At 45.1% G+C, this 23,190-nt stretch overlaps 2 pseudogenes; one reads left to right on the forward strand and one right to left on the reverse strand.

Moving 5' to 3' along the window:
* Nucleotides 1-15,078: 15,078 nt before the first annotated feature.
* Nucleotides 15,079-17,598, forward strand: LOC136454300 (protein FAR1-RELATED SEQUENCE 9-like; annotated as a pseudogene).
* Nucleotides 17,599-18,024: 426 nt separating this feature from the next.
* LOC136478078 (uncharacterized) lies at nucleotides 18,025-21,307 on the reverse strand (annotated as a pseudogene).
* Nucleotides 21,308-23,190: the final 1,883 nt, after the last annotated feature.

The raw sequence follows: 23,190 nt of genomic DNA on the forward strand, positions 1-23,190 counted from the left end.
AGTTGGTCCACGATTGGATAATATTTGCTAAATAAGACGAAAGTGGTACTATTCATCGGGTTCACTTTTTTTTTCAAAGTGAACGAGGCCTCATATACAAACTTGCTAAATTCTGATCTTCGTATAAAAAAAACCCTTACGCCTTGACGCCTTGTTCGGAACCGCCGGCTGCTGGTGCACAAGAAACAATATGGTGCAGGTATTCATTTGCAGCAGCTGCAGCCGTAGCAGCCTACAAAGCAGCAAACGGACCCTAATTTGTCCCGTGCATAATATTGCGCTATCTTGAACCATAATTGCTATTAGGTTCATTCGACTCCTCAACATAAGCGATTACAGTTGGGAACGAAAGCGATCAATTTGTCACTCAATCGATCCAGTTTCTTACATTGATGAAACTTACCCATCCAAAATTTGAGGTTTGACACATCATAGCTGCATACCGTTGACTTGGTATACTCTTCAAAATTACAATTTAATTACTAACTTCTCTAACAACATACATTTGTGACAGCAAAACTTTAAACATTAGAGAGTATTTCTAAATACAAATACAATGCAACTACATTTGTAGCACAAACTTTTCGTACTATTAGTCTAGTTGTTGATCAAAGATAACGAAGCTAAATTTTTTAAAATACATGCATGCCTTATATTTTGAGATGATGGTATTACAATTTGAGTTCGTACGACAAACCTTAAGGATGAAAGGTTTTAACCCCATATGGTGTGAATGTATAAAAGCATTTGTCCAAGGAGGTAAATGTCAATGTTTGACCACCGATAGCCTGCCACGGGGGTCCCTGTGGCAGTATGTTCGGGCTTCAGCGTATGCGGAACTCGACGGTTAATGCAAAAGACAATCGATTTATCCTGGTTCGGACCCTCGATCTTTGATCGAGTAATAGCCCTACATCCCGTCAGCGTTAGCCTTTGCGTTGGATTGATCGTAAAGTGTTGTGTTGTACAATTGTCCTCTGAACTCCCGATCCAAGGAGCCCTGCCCTCCTTTATATAGTCAGGAGGCCAGAGTCATAGTCGGTTTACAATGAGAGTTCCTAGTAGGATTACAGAATAATACTACTACTAAGATTACAGGGGAAGAATCCTGGTTAGACTAGTTCTTCTCCCTTCCTTGCGGGGTATCCCGTGGGTCCCACACCGACAAGCCCCCGAGCACTTCATGGTTGAGTTCTGAAAGCCTCGTCTTGTTCCTTCAAGTCTTGTTGAGCAGGAACAAGCGTCGCCCGAGTGCTTTCTTGAGCGAAACCGTGTAGCGCTTCGTGAGATCTTCGCGTGGTGTGTACCTTTTTGAAGAAAAAAGTACTCCCATTTGGATGTAGCCCCCAAGCCTCTTGCTGTTTGGCACAAGGAGCTTGAGGGTCTTTTCTTGAAATCTCCCTAATTCTTCGTCGAAGGGCTCCCGAGCATATACCCAGGTTCTTTGTCTAAAAGAGCTCGGATTTAGCTATGTCCGGGTTTTTTTGTTGAAAAGAGCTCGGATATAGCTATGTCCGGGTTCTTTTTATCATGTGGCCTTGAAGTCGCCTGCCCTGAAGAAGTCTTTTATGTGTCGTGCGCTTTTGAGAAAAAGTGCACTCACTGAGTGTAGCCCCCGAGCCTCTTGCTATTTGGAACAAAAAGTTGGAGGGTCTTGAATCTTTATGCTGTTTGAAAATTCCTGTTCTGAAGAAGTCTTCTGAGTGATGTGCGCTTTTTTAATAAAAAAGTGCACTCACTGAGTGTAGCCCCCGAGCCTCTTGCTATTTGGAACAAAAAGTTGGGGGTCTTGAATTTGAGTTGTTCAACGAACTGAAAACTTCCCCTGTTGCAGCCCCTGAGCATTGTTCAAAAAGAACTCAGATACAAAATCTTAGCATATTCTTTGGTAGTCTGCTGTTGTCAGATGTAGAGTCTGCTGCTTTCAGAGTATGCTGCTTTCAGATGTAGAGTCCGCTGTTGTCAGGTGTAGTTGTATGATGGTGGTTGAGTGTAAATGCCTTTTGTTCACGGGTTGTACTATATTGGTATATTCTCCCGAATATACTTGTTGTTGAGTATTATTCCTTCACGCCTGAGTTCCCTTTCATTATTGAGTTCTGTCTTTTCACTGTGTACTTTGTTAGGCTTATTTCGTTGGTGCTCCTGGTCCATGTGCACCGCTCCTTCGGTCTATAAATATCCTCCTGGAGTGTTGTTTTGATTCATTGAGCGTTTTGTTGCTTGTTCTGAAGTCTCTGTAGTCATGAATATGGTAGTTTATGAAGTAAAGCAGCCCCCAGGCGTATTTTGTAGTTGTTGTGTGTCTTGCTGTAGATGGATGGAGTCTTGTGATAGGGATTAGAGGTAGGCTAATCCCGCAACAGCATTGTACTTGGAAGTATGTGGCGGTAGTTGGAGGGAGTCTTGTGATGTGAGATGCGATCCTTCATCTGGCAGTTCTGGGTTGATCCTCGTCGCCTGCCCTGAGATTGTTCGGTGCAGATCAACATCATATTCAGCATCACATCGGACTTGGGTAGACAGATGCCTGCCGGCCTTCTCTGCTCCATGTTGTCCCGCCATGCTGTTGATTTCCGCCTTGGATGCGCTGCGCCTGTCCTTTGAAGAAAACAGTGTAGCCGAGGGCGATTTGTCCTGCCGAGTAGTAATTTGGAACACGTAGTCGTTCCAGAGCCTAGCTGTGTCCGGGTTCCTCTTTGCTACTTTGCTTTTCATGGTACCAAGTTCGTTGGGTCTTGTGAGATGTGTAATCTTATATCTTTTGAAGTCATTTGTAATAGAGAGAATCTTGTTTTCTAAGTTGTCATTCTTTGTTCTGCTGATGTCCTGGTTGTCCATGAGATTCCCGAGTTCTTTATGTTAGGTCCAGGTTGTTATATTCCTTGTGGGATAACCTTCCGTTGCTTCATGGCTGATGAGTTCTTTTTGCAGCAATATGGTAACTCTGCCGTTTTGCTGGATGGATAAGTCCAAAATCTGTCCGTTGAACTGTACCGTTACGTGGATTTGTGCCTTCCATCATTTTAGCTGTGTCAGTAAATGGACCGTTACGTTCTCACACTGTGTTTTAACGGGCCTGGTGGGCCGTGCTTTACTGCTGTAAAATCTATTTAAAGGCCTTTCGTCTTTTCCTTCTTACTGCTCCGCTTTTGCCTTGAAACCCTAGTCTTCAGAAATCCACCGCCGCCATTGTCGCCATCATCTGAGCGCCGTCGTCTTAGCCTCGTCTTTCCCTAGTGCCTTTTTGTTTTTGCTAGTACATGGGTAGGAAGAAAGCCGCGAGCAAGTCCCAGGCAACCTTCGTGGACAAGGAGTCATCACTTTCCGTGATCGAGAACCAAGAGTTTGTGGCCATGAGGGCTGCCCAGAAGGCTTGGCCAGCTCCGATAATGACTGAAGACCAGCTTCGCGAGCTTGTCAGCGATGGTCTAATCCAGAGCAAGGATATTGCTGAATGGAGAGTTTCAGGCGAGCATCGAGTCCCTGCTCCAGGTCCTGGTGAGATTATTCTTTTCGTCTCCTTTATCCGTGCTAGACTTTACCTTCCTGCTTCTGCCTTCCTTTATTAATTTCTCAGTTATTTTGGGATTAGTCTGAACCATCTAACTTCCAATGCCGTTCTCCATCTTTCTGTTTTTGTTCATCTTTGTGAAACTTTTCTTGGGATTCCTCCTTCTCTTTCTCTCTTCCATCACTTCTTTCGTCTGAAGCCTCAACCCTACCGTGAAGACTCCAATGTTCTTGGCAGCTATGGGATTCAGTTTCGCCAGGGTTTTAAAAGCAAATTCTTTAATTATGACCTGGTTGATTCTGTGAGGGATTGGCGTGCCGACTAGTTTTACGCCGCCAATTTGATTCCCCCTCTCGCTGTTCATTCTAGATCTGGTCCCTCGGTTAATGACCGTTGGGAAAAGATCCCTCTGACGTCGGTCGAGCTCCAAGCGATCCAGCCGTTTCTTGAGAGGATAAGTACTCTAAAATAGTAGGGGTTGACCGGCTTCGGTATAGTCTCGAGTTTTCTTCGCTGTCGTGTTCAGCCTCTGAAGGAGCGAGAGAACTTCGGTTTTGAGTACTCTAGGGCTGAGGATCCTTCTTGCATGGTCCCTGCCCTTGAGTTGACTGACGAGGAGGTACTCAAGCATCTTCAGAAGATGCTAAAAGGAGCAAGCATTGTCCTACTTACTGTCTTCGAGTACCATGCAAACAACCCACCTTTAGTTGTAAGTTTTTGTTTTCTTTGTGCGGGTACTTTTTGTATTTCTTTTGTTGTACCTATTTTTTGCTTAATCTTCCTTGTCTTGTTGTTTTATTCTTTTTGTAGGACTTGGGGCATAATTTTGTTGATCCGATCCCCCTTGATGCCTGCCCTGCCATTGTGGGGACTAGGGATAGTCTTGCTAGGGCTTCTTTAACCAGTAAGTTTCAAACCACCACAATGTTTCCTGGTGTTTCTTCCATAGTTTCTGACGTATATGTGGAGTATGTTCCTCGTCTAGTTCCTCGAGGCCCTCGTAGTGTCAGAAAGAGGGGGCGAGCTAAAAGTTCTTCTGGTTTGTCTTCTGCCAAGAAGTCTCGCTAGTCAAGTACTCATCCAGGTACTCCAGTTATAGCGAGCATGCTCTTAGGTGAGCATATTAATACGCTCTGTCCCTTTTTTGTTTTTGTCTTGAACCGAGTACTTTTATCCTTTTTTAGCTGGTGCTTTGGCAACCTTGGTCAAGAGTGAGGAGGAAGAGGACGATGATGCTGCCCTTGTTACTCATCGGTGAGTTGTTTTCTTGCTTTCCTGTGGTTGAAACCTTCTTTTTGTTCTGACTTTGGTCTTGATCTCTTTGTAGTAAGCAGTCGTTGGGTATAAGTTCTTCTAGGGCACTGGCACCGAGTTCCTCTGGGATTTCGATACTGAGTTCCTCTGGGGCTCCGGTGCTGAGTTCTTCTAGGGTTCCGGTACCGGCTATGCCACTCCTGCCGTAGAGTGGTGGTGACGTCTTTGCTGCCATAGTCCCACCTTTAAAGTCTTCTTTTGGTTTTATAAAGAAGAAGATAGCTGAGTAAGTGATTCCTTATTATGCTTCTTTGTTTCTCTCTCTGTTTTTCCCTAACTCATATTCTTATCGTCGATTTTTCTTATTATTTTGTAGACCCTCACCTTCCCTTAACCCTCTGCCGACTTCTTCTCAGTCCTCTAACTCGCCTTTGTGCACTAAGTCTCGGGGCTTGGAATGTTCGGTCGACGAGGTAGCTGTGGGGGAAGCTGGGTCCCCTGTCGCTGTTGATCCTGTTGCTCCAGAGGTGACCGTGGCCACGGTGGTGGGTACTTCTGGGGAGTTAGCTGGGGCATCCCAGGATACAGCCCTGGTTTGCCTTCTTTACCTACGCCAGGATACAGCCCCTTGGAACCAGCAGTCAGCGTTTGGACGATGATGTGTTGCTGTAGTTCAACGCCACCCATCGTCTGTCAGAGTTGACTGCTGCCTAGGGGGGCCTTTCGACTTCCTTTGGTGAAAAGCTTCAGGTGAGTTTTTCTGGAGTTCTTTCTTTGGATGTTCGATCTTTGTTTTCTTCTTATGCCTTTTCTCTCTCTTTTTGTTCGGTCTTTCTCTCGAGATCATACTGGCTTCTTTTTCTCATCCGAAAACAAGAAGAAGTTGTCTTCTGAGGTAAGCGCCCTGAAGGCTGAGCTTGACCTCCTTCGGGCCGAGTTGGAGACCGAGCGTCAGACACACCAAAAGGAGGAGAAAACTCTTTGTGCCCGGGTGGTAGAGGTAGAGAAGCAGAAGGATGCTGTGAAGAATGAGTGCAAAGGTATTGCGGGTTCTTTTTGTTTCCTTTTGTATTCTGGCTTCCCTTTCTACTAACTTTTTGTTTTTTCTTTTGTACTCTAATTTTCCTTTCTGCTAACTTGTTTCTGTTGCCTGGTCTAGCTCTCCAAGTTGAAAAGCAGAAGCTCTCGGAGGGTCTTGAGGAAATGAAGACCACTGCCTGCAATAGTCACAACAAGGCTAAGGAGGTAATTACTCATGCTGAGGAAGAACTCGTGCTTGCCAAACTGATTAGGCATGGGGCTGATAGAGATCTTATGCAGGCTCAAAAGACTATTCAAGACTTGTCTGGTAAGTTGGCGATGGCCACTGAAAACTAGAATGCTTTGTGGAAATCATTTCGGTCAATAGCCAGTCTCCTCCGGACTTCAGCGGATGATGGTCATTCTTGGGCTCAATTCATTCCCCACGTGCCGACCCATTTCTAGGAGTTCATGAAGAGGTGTGCCCATCTTTGCACTAGGAACGTTCTTGCCCAGGTCCGGGTTCTTTCTCCGGATTTTCCTTTGTCCAAGGTTGCCGGTGAAGCCGAGAGCCAAGAGTACCTCGATGTTGTTGAGAGGTTAGAGCCTAAGGTCGATGACTTAGCCAGGAAGATTGTAGATAACCTTAATATTGATGTTCTACTCCTAATGACAATGCTTGAATGTAATTGACCTTTGCACTCCGGCTTTTGTAACAGAATACTTATACTCTTTCTTGAATGAAGATCATTTATCTTTGTTGATGTCTTCTTTGTCTGGATGTCTAATCCTTGCTTACTCTTTAAATGTGTTGTCCAAGTGATCAGAATTTTCTCTGAGTAGCTATCTATTCTGACTTTCATCTATGTTGTATAAACCACTCGGTGTATGTAGATCGTTGTATTTGACAAATTTTCTTGATCTACCGAGTACTTGTCTGGCTTTCGTTTGTGCCGTGTGAAACAACTTGGTGTAGATCGTTGTCTTGACAAACTTTGTGTTCTTGTTAGTACTGAAAAGACTTAGGATCGGGGATCTTAGCTTTTTTGCTTAACTCGAGATGTGATCAGCATCTGGTGTAGCCCTCGAGAACTTCATGGTTGAGCTCTTGAAGCCTCGCCTTGTTCCTTTAGGTCTTGCCAAGTAGGTACAGGCGTTGTCCAAGTGCTTTTCTAAGCAAAACCATGTGGCGCTTCTTGGGGTCTTTTGAGTGTAGCCCCCGAGCCTCTTGCTATTTGGCATAAGGAGCTAGAGGGTCTTGTCTTGAAGTTGCCCTGATTTATGCTCAGGCTTAGTTTCAGTCGTTTTGCTTTTTGGTTTAGGTGTTAGCTTATTAGCTACCCTCATCGGCGAGCTTAAGCATCTTTTCAGCTCTTTTGCTCTCGGCCGGTATGCTCAGGCATGTTTCAACCATTTTGCTTTTTGTTTCGGGTGTCAGCTTATTAGCTACCCTCATCGGCGGGCTCAAGCATCTTTTCAACTCTTTTACTCTCGGCCAGTATGCTCAGGCATGTTTCAGTCATTTTGCTTTTTGGTTTGGGTGTTAGCTTATTAGCTACCCTCATCAGCGGGCTCAAGCATGTTTTCAGCTCTTTTGCTCTCGGTCGGAATGCTCAGGCGTCTTTTTAGTCATTTTGCTTTTTAGTTCGGGTGTTAGCTTATTAGCTACCCTCATCGGCGGGCTCAAGCATGTTTTCAGCTTTTTTGCTCTCGGCCGGTATGCTTAGGCATCTTTTTAGCCATTTTGCTTTTTTGGTTCGGGTGTTAGCTTATCAGCTACCCTCATCAGCGGGCTCAAGCATGTTTTCAGCTCGTTTGCTCTCGGCCGGTATGCTCAGGCGTCTTTTCAGCCATTTTACTTTTTGGTTCGGGTGTTAGCTTATTAGCTACCCTCATCGGCGGGCTTAAGCATGTTTACAGCTTTTTTGCTCTTGGCCGGTATGCTCAGGCGTCTTTTCAGTCATTTTGCTTTTTTGTTCTTATTGGAAACAACTAGGGGAAAGCCATAATGAGACATGTGTTTGTCGAGAAAGAACCATCTTTATTGATCATGAATATTGATAGGTTACAATAGTACATATGTTGTTGATGAGCGCTATCTTTATTGATCATGAACGTTGATCTCTTGTGTCTTGTATACATATTTTCCCTTGAGTTGCTTTCATGCGTAGAATCTTCATAGCTGACTGATGTGCCATGCATTGTTGACTTCTTTTCCGTCTTCGGTTATCAACTTGTATGTGCCTGGTCCGATGACTTTTGTGATGATAAAAGGACCTTCCCATGGACTGAGTAGTTTATGGCGTCCGTTGGTTTATTGTATTCTTCTTAGTACTAGGTCTCCGACTTATAATGATCGAGACTGGGTATTCTTGTTGTAGTGGCGTCTTAGTCCTTGGAGGTATCTTGCTGATTGAAGGGTGGCGTTTACTCTGACTTCTTCTATACTGACGAGTTCTAATCTTTGGGTGTGTTCTGTTTCTCCTTCGTCGTATTGTTCTATCCTTGGTGATGTCCAGATCAAGTCTATAGGTAGTACGGCTTCTGATCCATAAACCAGGAAGAAAGGTGAGTATCTAGTAGCTCTGCTTATTTGAGTCCGTAGCCCCCACACAACCTTGGGTAGTTCTTCAATCCATTTTGATCCATAGTCTACTAGTTCTTTATACAATCTTGGTTTTAATCCAGCTAGTATGAGTCCGTTTACCCTTTCGACCTGTCCGTTGGCCTCTAGATGTGCGACTGATGCGTAATCTATTCTAAAGCCACAGTCTTGTGCCCAACTTTGGAATTCTATGGCTGTGAAGGGAGAACCCAAATCCATGATGATTCGATTGGGCATGCCAAAGCGGTGCATAATGTCTTGGATGAACTCGACTGCTTTGGTTGCGTTGTATTTTGCGAGTGGTTTGAATTCAATCCACTTGGTGAACTTGTCAATTGCTACGAAGATGTACTCGAAGCCGCCTTTTGCTTTCTTGAGAGGTCCTACTTGATCCAGCCCCCAGCAGAAGAAAGGCCAAGCAGGTGGGATGTAGATGAGGTTGTGAGCTGGCACATGAGCTTGTCTTGCGAACATTTGGCAACCTTTGCATCTTCTAACGAGTTCTTCTACGTCTTTCAAAGCGGTTGGCCAGTAGAAACCAGTGCGGAATGCTTTGCCAACTAGTGTTCTTGAATCGGCATGATTTCTATAGCAATCTGAGTGTATTTCGTCTAGGATCTCTTTGCCTTCTTCAAATGAGACATATTTTAGGAGTACTCCTGATGATGCGGCTCTTCTATAGAGCTTGTCTCCCACTAGGACATAATTCTTGCTTCTGCGAACAACTCTGGTAGCTTCCTCCTTTTCCTCTGGTAACTCATTCTCTTTTATGTAATCAATAAAAATCTAGGTCCATGAAGTGGTGATTACCAAAATCTGGATGCCTTTAGCTAAGATTTCAGGGGTTATCTCAGCGGGTTGTTTGATAGAGGGAGCTGATAATTCCTCTATGAATACACCGGGTGGGACCTTCGCCCTATCTGATCCAAGCTTGGCAAGGTTGTCTGCTGCTATATTAGAATCACGCATGATGTGTAGAATTTCTAATCCTTGAAAATGTTTTTCAAGCTTTCATATTTCTGCATAGTAAGCACCCATGTTTTCTTTGGTGTAATCCCAATCTTTGTTGACTTGATTGATGACTACTGCTGAATCACCGTATACGAGTAAACGCTTGATTCCGAGGGTAATTGCCACTCGTAGCCCATGGATGAGGGCTTCGTATTCTGCTTCATTGTTTATAGCTTACCATAATATCTAAAGGATGTACTTGAGCTGCTTTTCGTCTGGAGAAATGAGGAGGATGAATGCACCGGCTCCGCCTAGCTTGAGTGATCCATCAAAGTACATCTTCTAATGATCAAGGATGGTACTCGATATAGGTTGTTGAATTTCTATCCATTCAGCAATGAAATCAGCCAGGGCTTGAGATTTAATTGCCTTTCGTAGAGTGAAATCGATATTGAGAGCACCAAGTTCAACTGCCCACTTAGATATATGCCCTGTTGCGTCTCTATTGTGTAGGATGTCTCCTAGTGAGAAATCTGTTACTACGGTAATCTTATGGCTTTCAAAATAGTGGCGAAGCTTGCGTGAAGTGATCAGGAGAGCGTAGAGTAGTTTTTGCACATATGGGTACCGGATTTTTGATTCTGATAGTACTTCGCTGATGTAGTATATGGGGCGTTGTATTTTATATACACGCCCTTCTTCTTCTCTTTCTACGACAATTGCAGTGCTGATCACAGTAGAAGTTGCTGCAATGTACAGCATCATGTCTTTGTATTTCTTTGGAGGTGTGAGAATGGGTGAGAATGTGAGATATGCCTTGAGTTTCTTGAAAGCTTCGTTGGCTTCTTCTGTCCATTCGAACTTATCTGTCTTCTTTAGCAATTTAAAGAAAGGTAACCCTTTTTCGCTCAGTCTTGATATGAAACGATTTAGTGCCGCCATGCAGCCTGTTAGCTTCTGCACATCTTTGACACTTTGAGGAGGGCTCATCTCTGTTATGGCTCAAATTTGCTTGGCGCTTGCTTCGATTCCGCGATGACTGACCAGGAATCCGAGTAGTTGTCCTAAAGGAACTCTAAATACACATTTGTTTGGATTCAATTTCCACCTCCATCTTTTCAGGTTTTCGAAGGTTTGCTTTAGGTCTTCAATTAGTGTATCTAGGTTCTTTGTCTTTACCACTATGTCATCCACGTATGCTTCTACGTTTTCGCTGATCTGATCACCGAGGCATATTTGGATAGCTCTTTAGTAAGTCACACCAGCATTTTTTAGTCCAAATGACATAGTTTTGTAGCAGTAGGCACCGAATGAAGTGATGAAAGATGTCTTGCTCTGGTCTTTTTCCTTTAACGCAATCTGGTGATATCCTGAATAGCAATCAAGAAAGGATAATAGGGCAGATCCTGCTGTTGAATCTACTATCTGATCAATGCGTGGTAGTCCTGAAAGGATCAAGATGCCCAAGAGGGGGGGTGAATTGGGCTAATTCGAAATTCTCTTGCAATAAACAAATCCTACGGATAGCCCAATTAACCCCTTGTGCCTAGAAAAGTGTTTCTATCAAACTAATGCACAACGAACTCACCACCTATGTTCCAACCTTACTCAAGCAAGCAATTCTATGGATGTAAAACAAGTATTGAATTGCTCAAAGTAAATACTCAAAGTAAGTGCTCAAAGTAAATAGGGAGAGAGAGGAACGCGGCGATGTTTTGCCGAGGTATCGAAGAGTCGCCACTCTCCACTAGTCCTCGTTGGAGCACCCGCGCAAGGGTGTAGCTCCCCCTTGATCCGCGCAAGGATCAAGTGCTCTTTACGGGTTGATTCTTCGACACTCCGTCGCGGCGAATCACCCAAAGCCGCTCACAACTTGAGTTGGGTCACCCACAAGCTCCGCCGGGTGAACACCAAACTCCCAATCACCACCAAGCCGTCTAGGTGATGGCGATCACCAAGAGTAACAAGCACGAACTCTCACTTGACCACGCGAAGCCTAATGAGAAGATGGATGCACACTTTGCTACTCTTGATTTGCTAGTGAGGCTACTCTCTTGGATTCTCAAATCACAAACACCTCACTAGGACCTTGCTCTTCTTGGCACTCACAAACGTGTTTCTCAGCTGTTGGAATGAGCAAAAGTTACTCCTACTCACGAGTGGAGCTTCTATTTATAAGGCAGCCTGAAAAACTAACCGTTATGAGCTTCTGCGGGGTGACCGGACGCTCCGGTCGTGATGACCGGACGCTCCGGTCAGTTCAACCCGCGAACCAGTTTTCAAGTGATGACCGGACGCTGCCAGGGTCCGGTCAGTACCGACCGGACGCGTCCGGTCGCTCTTGGATGCTTACTGTAAACGACCGGACGCTGGATACACAGGGTCCGGTCACACTGACCGGACGCGTCCGGTCACTCTTTTCCAAGTCTGGACCCTTACTGGAGTCGACCGGACGCTAGCCCTCAGCAGTCCGATCACACAACCTTCCAGCGTCCGGTCACAACAGACTTAACCACCTCAGTCAAACGAACTGACCGGACCCTGCGGCCAGCGTCCGGTCGCACCGGAGCCAGCGTCCGGTCAGTGTTTGACCCTCCATTCACTTTCAACTTTCGAACATATGTGAATGAAGTTTGCTCCAAAGGATCTTAGGCATTCATAGGAGCTACCTAGAGCTAGTTTTAACAAGTGTGCACCACACCTAACTCACTAGACTCAACTAGGTCAAGCTACTCGTTCATACCCCCCTTCATAGTACGGCCAAAGGAAAAAACAAAGTCCTAAACTACTCTAAGTGTCTCTCCAACTCCAATCGACACTTAGAACTAGTTATCCTTAACCTTGTCGTCCATCCTTTGAAAAACCGAAATGATTTCCATCGTAGGAGCATGACAACCTCGATTGCCCAATCGATCTCCATTACCATGACCTAACTTAATTGCCTCTGCAAAACACACGTTAGTCATAGTAATCTTGTATTGACATTAATCACCGAAATCCAACTAGGGGCCTAGATGCTTTCAATCTCCCCCTTTTTGGTGATTGATGACAATACCACCTCGAGTATGTTATGGAGTGAGGTTTTTGACGGGCTTGGTTCATATAAGCTTTTGTCAATAAGAACCAAAGAGTTAGTCAAGCTTATATGACCCAAGCCAACACAATGTACTCAAAGGATATGAATTAAGCATGAGTACTAATTACAAAGCTCATTTGCTTCGAAGTATAACCGCGGAAGCAAAGGGCAAATGAGCATTACTCAAGTGATATGACATATAGATAAGGCAAAGTAGAAATCACACATGTCAAATATCACAATCACGTAGATAGCACTATCACAATATATAATAGTATGCATGAAAGTAAACACACGAATGCATAAGTAATAGTGTATCACACAAATGAAACTCCAAATGTATATAATAAGCTAATACTAGATAACTAGCCCCCCTAAAACTCGCTCCCCCTGAGTCTACATACTCAAACCCTCTCCCCCTTTGGCGTCAAACACCAAAACCTAAGGGTCGGACGGCGGGGCTGCAGCGGACGAGTCGGGCGCTGAAGTACGTGGAGCAAGATGGAACTGGGCGGCATCATCATCTGATCCTGAGCTCTGAACTGACTGACCCTCTGAAGCAGGAAGTGTCGCTGAAGCGGTCTGGGTCTGAGCTGGGGCTGGTGCTGCCTGTGACGCTGCAAGTAAGTCTGTCGTAGGATCTGACGAGGCGACAGACGAGGGGAGCCTCTGAGTGGTCATGATAGCTGGAGCTGCTGTAGACGGTCCGGCAGTATGCATGTGAGGCGGAGTAGGCATGCCGGTCAACTCGCTGAATGATGCTCCAAGACTCCTGGAGACTGACGACTCAGGCACGAACAGCGAGGAAGACTGCTCTGGTGTAAAGCCCGTCTGAAAAGGCGTGAACTGCGGGGCAACACCCGGTGAGGCTAACCACTGGGACACCTGTACTGGAGGTGACGTGAACTGAACTGGAGGCTGTCCCTGACTCTGAAGCCCGATGGGCTGTACTGCTGGAGTCGTCGAAGTGGTAGGAGGCTGTGCAAGCTGGGGCGAAGGCTGTGGCATTGGGACCCCAATAGCTGTCACTACATGCTGCATGAATCCCATGAGCTGCTGCTGCATTAGTAGCTGCTGGTGCTGAAGGAGCTGCTGCTGCCGCTGGAACTCGTCCTGACGAGCCTGAAACTGTGCGAAGTTGGCAGCTGTCTCCTGTGCCTGTCGTGTCTGATCCTGCTGCATCCGCTCAAGAATAGCAATGAGAGCGGGGTCTGTCTGTGGAGCAGGTGGAGCAGAACTGGAGCTACCGGCCTCTGCATCGTGTCTGCGTGGAGGCATCTGAGGTATAGGCTGGTAGTCGTCGTCGGAGCTATCACTGTACTCGCTCACCTCCTGCTGTGCCTCTAGCTCCTCCTCCTCAGTAGCTGCAATCCCTCTGATGATCTCATCCTGCTGAGCTGCAGACTCTGGCACGTCGGGGCGACTGGCTAGGCTGACTGGGTGCCTGAGGAGTGGCGTGTCTGATCCGCTGTGACAGGTTGTAAGCTGGGAACTCTGTGGTGGCACCTGTATACTCATCCATCATGCCAGGGGGCTTATCCATCACAACTCTGCGAATGAGGAAGGTGATCCAGTGAGCATAGGGAAGCTGCCTGCGACCCTTGAATCCCTCAGCTATAGTATCCTCCATCTCAGAAAGAAGGAGGTCCCAGATGTCAAACACTGTCATCTGCATGATGGCATTGAGAAGCCAGAGCTGTAAGCGAGTCAGGCCCTCCCTGTATCCCAACCTGGGAAGCAGTGTCCTCCTGATGATGGCCTCTAGTATCCTCGCTGTAGGAGTCAAGTCACTGGGGTTCCTGCTCGACCCCTCACCAAACGGCTCCTTGAAGCAATGCCGCACTAAATCTGTAGGGGGCACCTGCCCTCCATGAGGACGCCTGGGAGGCCCCTGCTGTCCATAGCAAACCTCATGCATCTTTACAGGCTGCTCCTGTAGTCTCAGTATCTCCCTGGCTCTGCCACTAGTCACTCTGTGGTCTTTGCCAGTTGAAAGCAAAGTGAATGAATCTGTGATGAGGATCAACATAGAGCGAGGCATAAAACTGACGGACCCAAGAAGGTACATATATCCCTGTCCGTCCAATCAGATCTGACAGTCCTGGCAAATATGACAAGTATTGCCGAATGCCCTCTCCGGCTGCTGCCACAATAGACTCTATCTGACAGACCCTCTGTGATCTGAACACTGCCCCACTGTTAAGATATGCATTGTAGAAATCCTCATGCAGTGGCGTGTAGAACCCCTCAGCTGCTCTCTCATCCCTCCTCGGAGGAAACCATACCTCAAACTCAACAAACCGCAGCTGCTGAACCTGCCTGGCTGTAGCGGCCCTCAAGTCGAGGTGTACCACTGGAGGCGGACCCTTTGGTCTGGGCGGGGGACGTGAACCCCTGCGCCGTGTAACTGGCCTCGGTGGAACTGCAGCACTGGTACGACTCGAGCGGCGTAGCTGAGGTGCCGGCTCGGTCTCCTGACTCTCCTGAGTCTCCTGGGCTGGCTGAGGCTCTGCTGGTGGGGGCTGCTCCTGTGCTGACGGACCCTCCTCAATGGCAACCCGTCGTCCTGCCAACGTGGCAGTCCCAGCTGGACTACCATGACGACGCTCAGCCTCCTCAATCGCAGCTCTGACTGCGGGTGAAACTGGCTGATCTGCAATGACAACTCCGCTGCGGGTACCACCTCTCTCGGCACGCTCTGCGGCCTCTGCAACAGGTGATACCCAGGCCATCTGTGAATATTTACATAGGATGAAAGGCGAGAATCCTTCTTTCTTTTACGCCATTCAAGTAGATGAAGATGATCAGTTTGCAAACGTGTTCTGGGCTGATGCTAAATCAATAATGGATTATAACTACTTTGGTGATGTAGTGTGTGTTGACACAAGATATTGCACAAGTGACTATGGGAGACCTCTGCTGTTATTTACTGGTGTTAATCATCATAAGCAGCTGATAATATTTGGTTCAGCGCTGATTTATGATGACTCAGTCCAATCCTTTAGATGGTTGTTTGAGACCTTCAAATCTGCTATGAGTGGAAAGCAACCAAAAACAGTTTTGACTGATCAGTCTGCTGCACTTAGTGATGCAGTTTCTTCTTCTTGGCCTGGGACCACCCACCGCTTCTCACTACTGCATCTGTATCTGAATGCTACTGAGTTATTGAGGGATACCTTCCAAAGCTCGGAGACTTTTGCATCAGATTTTAGTAGGTGGCTGTATGAATGTGAGGAGGATGACTTCTATTCGAGCTGGGAAATCCTTTCAGAGAAATACAATATAAAGGATAATGAATGGCTCTGTAAATTGTATGAGGATAGAGAAAGATGGGCTTTGCCATATGGGTGTGATACGTTCTGTGCTGATATTGCAACCACACTAAGGAGTGATAACACGGATACCATCCTGACAGATCTTAAACACAAATAGATCTTCAAAACTTCTTCAACAATTATGATAAGTTTTTGGAGGAGAAACGCCTAGCTGAACAACAAGCCGACTACCTTGGGGCTCAAATAGCACAAAGAGTAGCACCACTTCATCTGCTTTGGCAAGCTGCCAATTCATATACTCCAACACTTTTTGAAATGTTCAGGATGGAATATGAACAGATCTCAAAGTGCATGGTCTATAGCTGTGGCGAGATTGGACCAATATCTGAGTACCAGGTAACTGTCAAAGACAGGCCTCGGGGTCAATTTGTTAGATTTGATTCAACAGAATGTATGGTTGTTTGTAGTTGTAAGAAGTTTGAATTCATGGGTCTTCTTTGTTGCCATGTATTGAAAATTCTTGATCTCAGAATATTAAAGAACTTCCACCACACGATATCCTGAAAAGATGGAGAAAAGACGCTCAGAGTGAATCTCCAGAGAACTATGGTTTTGCCGCCATAGATGAAGGTCACAAGTTTTCATTGTCAAGACGGTACAACACATTGTACCGGAATTTGTATAAAATTGCAGCAAAAGCTTCAGAAAGTGTTGAAGCTTATGCATTCCTTGAGAGCCAATATGAACAGCTTGTTGAACAAGTGGAGGTACTTTTGCAAGCAAAGTTGCATGATAAATCTTCCTTAAGTGCTGTCCTGAAGGCCAATCAGCCAAATCTGCTTAATAGTTGAGGTCAGCAGCAGTGAACATCGCAGAGCAACTGGTAAGAAAATTAAAAATACAGAGGTGCGCCGTCAGCAACAAAGTCCTCTTGATCCAAACAAAAAGAAAAAGGGTAGAACAAGGTTTGTTCATCACCTGCACTGCTCCGGTATTCGATTTTATATGATCAGTACTTTATCGGATTAACCTGTTGCAGGTCTGCTGGAACCTGAGGAGATTGAAATTCCACTCAGGTGTGATCCTCCTGCAGTGTCAAATGATATCCAAAATCATTTAAGAACTCCAACAAATCAGTTTCTTGCACCAAGCCATATGATGCAGGTAAATTTGGTATCCTTTCTGCTTGTTTTTTTCCCCATATGTATCGAGGAACAGACGTGATGTATATTATACTTGTGCAAATATAGGCCCCTTTGTTGCACAGCAGTTTGGTCTTGGTTCTCTACAAGGATTCCCAGGCATGTCACCATTTGGGCAGGTAACTTGGAAAATCATGACTTGTTGAAGTAAAATAGAATTATGTACTTTTTTCCTCACGGGCTGCAATTTAACATGTCGTTAGATTCAAGAATCAACACATCTTCAGCAGCCTCATTTACAACCACCACCCTTTCATAGTGGTCCTCCAATTACACAGGTAATTCCTGTTGGATGCTACTCCATGTCTGGAGAGCCCTATAATTCTGCTAGTTAACATATTTCTCGGCATTGATAATGCCGCCGCACATTCCCCTTCAGAACAAGTTTGTATATAGGGAAACTTGCATTTCGATGTCACTTAAATCGCTGAGATCAGTAAAATGTCGCATGAACTTATTTAAATACCAGTTGTAACTTGTAACAAGTGGATTGCGCTACCAGTTGTAACTGGATTTTCTGACAAGTCAGATCTTTCTTACTGCAGGCTCCACCTCCAGACATTCAATCACTCCAGTTTCTTAGCAGCAATCCTCAACTGGGCCACCAGACCACGGATCAAGGCCAGTACACCATTCCTGTCTGGGATTCCTGTGACGTACAATGTGTGATGTATGCGGGAAGTAGCAATGTAGTCATGTAGATGTAAAATAAATTATGTAATGATCAATGATGTAGAAACACTGCCTTGCCCGGCAGGTTAATGTCAATGAAATCTTTTAGCATGGTACATTGGAATGGATTATTTTTTTAGCTGGACGCAATTCAAACGCACTTGTCAAAGCCAACCAGGAATGGGGACTGTTGGATCCAGTGGGCGTTGGCAAGATGGCATGGTTTCGGCACAATTATCATACAATATCTGCCCATATGGGCGTGGTAATTAGGCCACCTGTAGGGAAAAAAAAACTAAACTGAACTGGAATAAGGGAAAGTTTCCGGTGTCAGCCGCACACCCCAAAATTCTCTAGTATCCTCAATGTTATGCGGAAGTGAAAGCATGCTTCCGCTACGCGGAAATACAGTATTTGGAGTAATATGCATTCTATGTAGGGTTTAACAGGTTAATATCAATGTCTCAAGTCAGCTTCCACTCGATGACAACGGGAAATTTGTGTACGGTGAACTGCCGTTATTTAGGTGTGTTCAGTATGGCTTCAAATTTCTGGTTTAGGTATTGCTGCCAGTTTGCACCGTAGCCTGATTGCTCATGCTGACGTCCATCTTCAGAACAAACATTCTTGGGTCCATCAAAGTTGAGGATATCAAGTGTCACCATCTGTGCGCTTCCAGTTTGAAGGGAGCTTCATGTACTTATCATTGAAGGCAGAGTTATGGCCAACAAAATCTGGTCCCTGTAAATAGAATAGAATTTTAACATGACCAAGACAGTTGTGAGTATATAGTGGCTAAACTTTGACATGATTCAAAGATGTGCATTTGTGTTGGATATTAGCGTATTACACCTGAAATTGAAATCATGAGTTTAACTTACCTTTGATTGGCTAAATTAATGGCATTAACCCACCACATGATGGGAAGCAACCAGGTTTTTCTCCAGCTTGCGAGGCTCTATCAAGAGCACGTCAAAATCAAGTAGGCATGCATCCTTGTTATAAGGGTTCTTTAGGCACCCAACTTTGTGCATCTCCTGCTCTTTGTATGGCACTAAGAACATCCATGCTGATATAATCATTGAGACGCTTGCTGCAATCTACGCCAGCGCCGATGGCATAACTGCCTAAATCCATGCGACCAAGATCTTCTACTTTACCCTGTGCACTGGGAAAAATCGACATTTCACAGCAGGTAATCCAAAACTGTTGATAAAATGCTTAGTTTTGCACACTTTTTTCACTTCCAAGTTCTAACATGTCATTGGAGTTTTGCTTTTGAGTGCATCAATTGAAGGTTTTCAACAGCTTCGCTTATTGTTTTAAAGCTATGATTGAAAATGTTGATCATCTGACAGTTACCACTAATGCCAGTGAGAAACCATTATTTGCCAGAAACTCTTGATTATGCATCTCAGTAGTTTCTTTTAAAATCTGGAGTTACTGTTCATATCCATGGGTGCTTTGTTTGAAAGAGAGGTGGAGACCAAAAGATTTCAGTGATAGGTTTGAGTAAATAGATAGAGTGGATGCCTGGTACCTTTATGATGGAGTCTGTCAGCGATATAAAACATATCTCTTTTTGGACAACTGAGATTTTGCAATAAGAAAGGGTGACAATTCCATGTGGAATAACCAAAGAAAGTTTCCTTCTGAAGTGGCAACATTTAGCTTGTCCTTGATTTGCTTCTGACTGCAAGGGGCACAAATATGAGAATGGCCACAATGACAAGATACAAAGGTCACGCTAATTTGTGTGCTCACCTAGTAACAGTGAGATCTGAATCAGGTAGCAAGACTTTAGCTTGTAGTAGGATGATTTATCGTTGCCTCCTTCAGGTATTAAGAAATGGAAAGATATATTTTGTGGATCACTGCCAAACAAAGAGGGAAAAAAGTTATGCTGGTGACATAATTTATTCATCGAATTTTAGTTCTATATCATTACTGGCACAACATAGATGAAAAACTATCCAACATGACATGGAAAGTTGAAATAGGCATGCAGAAAAAAAAAATTATTATCTCTGTCATGAGCATACTTCAGATGTCCATGAATTCAAGCAGCAAACCATGCTGAAGCCGACAGCCACACCACAATGGCATAGGACGGAGATAGGAAATTAGGAACTCTTGATCTAGTTCTTTTTTAACCAAAAGAGATATAATCATATCCTTATGTCTGGGGTGATTTGACTCTTGAGAGACCAATCTCTAGAATCAAGGAAACCAACTCAATCTAATCTTATTTATGAATATCATATCTAATCCTAGGGCAACCATGAACACAGAAAGCGCATGAACAGACCGTGGCATTGCTAGTAGTTTGCAAATAACTATGCTGCTGTGCATGGCCCATGGCTGCTCCATCTCATTGGCCCTAGTGGCCTGCACATGATAACCTATAAACTGATTGTACATTAACTGATAAGATTTTCTATAATCAAATCTTATTGTCCTAAGATCACATTTCTTACTGAAATACACAAGATACAGAACCTTGAGCTGGACAGAGTGGAATTTGTCAGCACAGCGAGAGTGGCGAAGATCCAGACAGCTTATTCCAAGAGAAGACAATCTACACTTCCAACATATTTAAAGAATCCTGCAGGAGAATCAGTAGTTCGTTAAGAAATTTGTTTTTCTAATGTCAATTCAGCTCTTTTCAAAAGCCCATATCAACCCAGACTAACATGCATTGCCAAACACCAAGTGAAATTACAGTCACCGCAAAGCCATGCCATGTAGAAAAGAGAACCCAATACAGAATTGCAACCTAACACCAAAACATTCATGATTGTAGACCCTCAATGATCCAATACTAACAACGAAGTTGCTATTTTGTTTCCAGATGTCATCTTCAGTGTCCAAACTTTGAGAACATGCAAGTAAATTTCACTTACAACTATTTTCACATAAGCACCACAGAGAGCTACAGCTTTTGGAAACATGGGCAGACCCAGCGCCGGAGGCTCCCACATGAGTGGGGTCTGGGGAAGGGATAAACCGAGACAAGCCTTTCCCCCGCAAAATCTGCGGAGAGACTGCTTCGAACCCACGACCTGGTGACTCAGTGAGACAGCTCTCACCACCTGCACCAGGCCTGCCCTTCTAATTACGGAGTACTTTCCTGACATTGTGCGCTGTAGAACTAAACTTTTCAATTTTGCCTGAAAAAAAGCTCTAGTTTTGCAACAGATAGTTTCTAGTTTTGCGGCAAACAATGTTATATGTGTCCAAAAGGTCGTAATTCTACAGCAATTGTGCTAAATTTTTGTTTGCAGGTTTTCCAAATTTACATAGACCAAAAGGCATATTGTGGAATGGAAGCCTAGCATTCTGGTGAACAAATATCTAATTAATATACACTGCACATAGCTTCGGCGATTCCTAGTTCAAGAAAACAAAGCACTCGCACAGAGAGTGAGACAGCGTGGCGCGCAGTACCGTACCGTTGGATTCCGCGAGCCGTCAATGCGAATCCAGTTGCGCTGGCGGTCGTTGGGGTCCCGGAAGTGCGTGGCCGGGAGGAACTGGAGGCACCCGAGCATGACGATGGCGACGATGGCCAGCTTCTGCATCCAGGGCCACGGCCGCGGCGGCGGGTCGACGTCGGCGTGGATGGCGCGCTGCCCGGGCGGAGGGGGGTCCTGTGGCCCCCCTCCGCTCCTCGCGGCGGGCCGCGGCGCGGCGCTGGAGGCCACCGCCTCCGGCGAGCGGCTCCCGTGCGGGGTCCATGGGGTGGTGGATCCGGCGCCTGGCGGGAGGCGGGAGGAAGGAGGGGGATCGCGCGGAATGGGTCGAGAAGTCGTCGCCGTCGACGTGGGTTTCTACGCGATGCGGGTTTCTAGGCGATGCGGGGTTTTGTTTGGGCTTGGGAGTTCGGTGGCACGGCCGGCGCGGCATTTTTTTTTCATTTTATGGACTTTGGGATTGGGCCGTGAGGGCCCACCGGGCATAAGGATTAACGAGTGCTGATATGGCAAAAGAGAACAAGCAACAATCCATTCGGCGTTTGCATAGGCCCATATAGACTCAGGCCTGTTGAGATGCCATCCAAATTAAGTTTTTTCACTCTCTCTCCATCACATAATTTTTAGCCGCTTGTATGAAGTATTAAATATATATAAAAAAATAACTAATTACACAGTTTAGTTGGAAATCACGAGATGAATCTTTTTGAGTCTAGTTGGTCCACGATTGGATAATATTTGCTAAATAAGACGAAAGTGGTACTATTCATCGGGTTCACTTTTTTTTTCAAAGTGAACGAGGCCTCATATACAAACTTGCTAAATTCTGATCTTCGTATAAAAAAAAAACCCTTACGCCTTGACGCCTTGTTCGGAACCGCCGGCTGCTGGTGCACAAGAAACAATATGGTGCAGGTATTCATTTGCAGCAGCTGCAGCCGTAGCAGCCTACAAAGCAGCAAACGGACCCTAATTTGTCCCGTGCATAATATTGCGCTATCTTGAACCATAATTGCTATTAGGTTCATTCGACTCCTCAACATAAGCGATTACAGTTGGGAACGAAAGCGATCAATTTGTCACTCAATCGATCAGTTTCTTACATTGATGAAACTTACCCATCCAAAATTTGAGGTTTGACACATCATAGCTGCATACCGTTGACTTGGTATACTCTTCAAAATTACAATTTAATTACTAACTTCTCTAACAACATACATTTGTGACAGCAAACTTTAAACATTAGAGAGTATTTCTAAATACAAATACAATGCAACTACATTTGTAGCACAAACTTTTCGTACTATTAGTCTAGTTGTTGATCAAAGATAACGAAGCTAAATTTTTAAAATACATGCATGCCTTATATTTTGAGATGATGGTATTACAATTTGAGTTCGTACGACAAACCTTAAGGATGAAAGGTTTTAACCCCATATGGTGTGAATGTATAAAAGCATTTGTCCAAGGAGGTAAATGTCAATGTTTGACCACCGATAGCCTGCCACGGGGGTCCCTGTGGCAGTATGTTCGGGCTTCAGCGTATGCGGAACTCGACGGTTAATGCAAAAGACAATCGATTTATCCTGGTTCGGACCCTCGATCTTTGATCGAGTAATAGCCCTACATCCCGTCAGCGTTAGCCTTTGCGTTGGATTGATCGTAAAGTGTTGTGTTGTACAATTGTCCTCTGAACTCCCGATCCAAGGAGCCCTGCCCTCCTTTATATAGTCAGGAGGCCAGAGTCATAGTCGGTTTACAATGAGAGTTCCTAGTAGGATTACAGAATAATACTACTACTAGATTACAGGGGAAGAATCCTGGTTAGACTAGTTCTTCTCCCTTCCTTGCGGGGTATCCCGTGGGTCCCACACCGACAAGCCCCCGAGCACTTCATGGTTGAGTTCTGAAAGCCTCGTCTTGTTCCTTCAAGTCTTGTTGAGCAGGAACAAGCGTCGCCCGAGTGCTTTCTTGAGCGAAACCGTGTAGCGCTTCGTGAGATCTTCGCGTGGTGTGTACCTTTTTGAAGAAAAAAGTACTCCCATTTGGATGTAGCCCCCAAGCCTCTTGCTGTTTGGCACAAGGAGCTTGAGGGTCTTTTCTTGAAATCTCCCTAATTCTTCGTCGAAGGGCTCCGAGCATATACCC

This window comes from Miscanthus floridulus, chromosome 1, assembly GCF_019320115.1.
Source record: "Miscanthus floridulus cultivar M001 chromosome 1, ASM1932011v1, whole genome shotgun sequence".
In the NCBI taxonomy this organism is placed as follows: Eukaryota; Viridiplantae; Streptophyta; class Magnoliopsida; order Poales; family Poaceae; genus Miscanthus; species Miscanthus floridulus.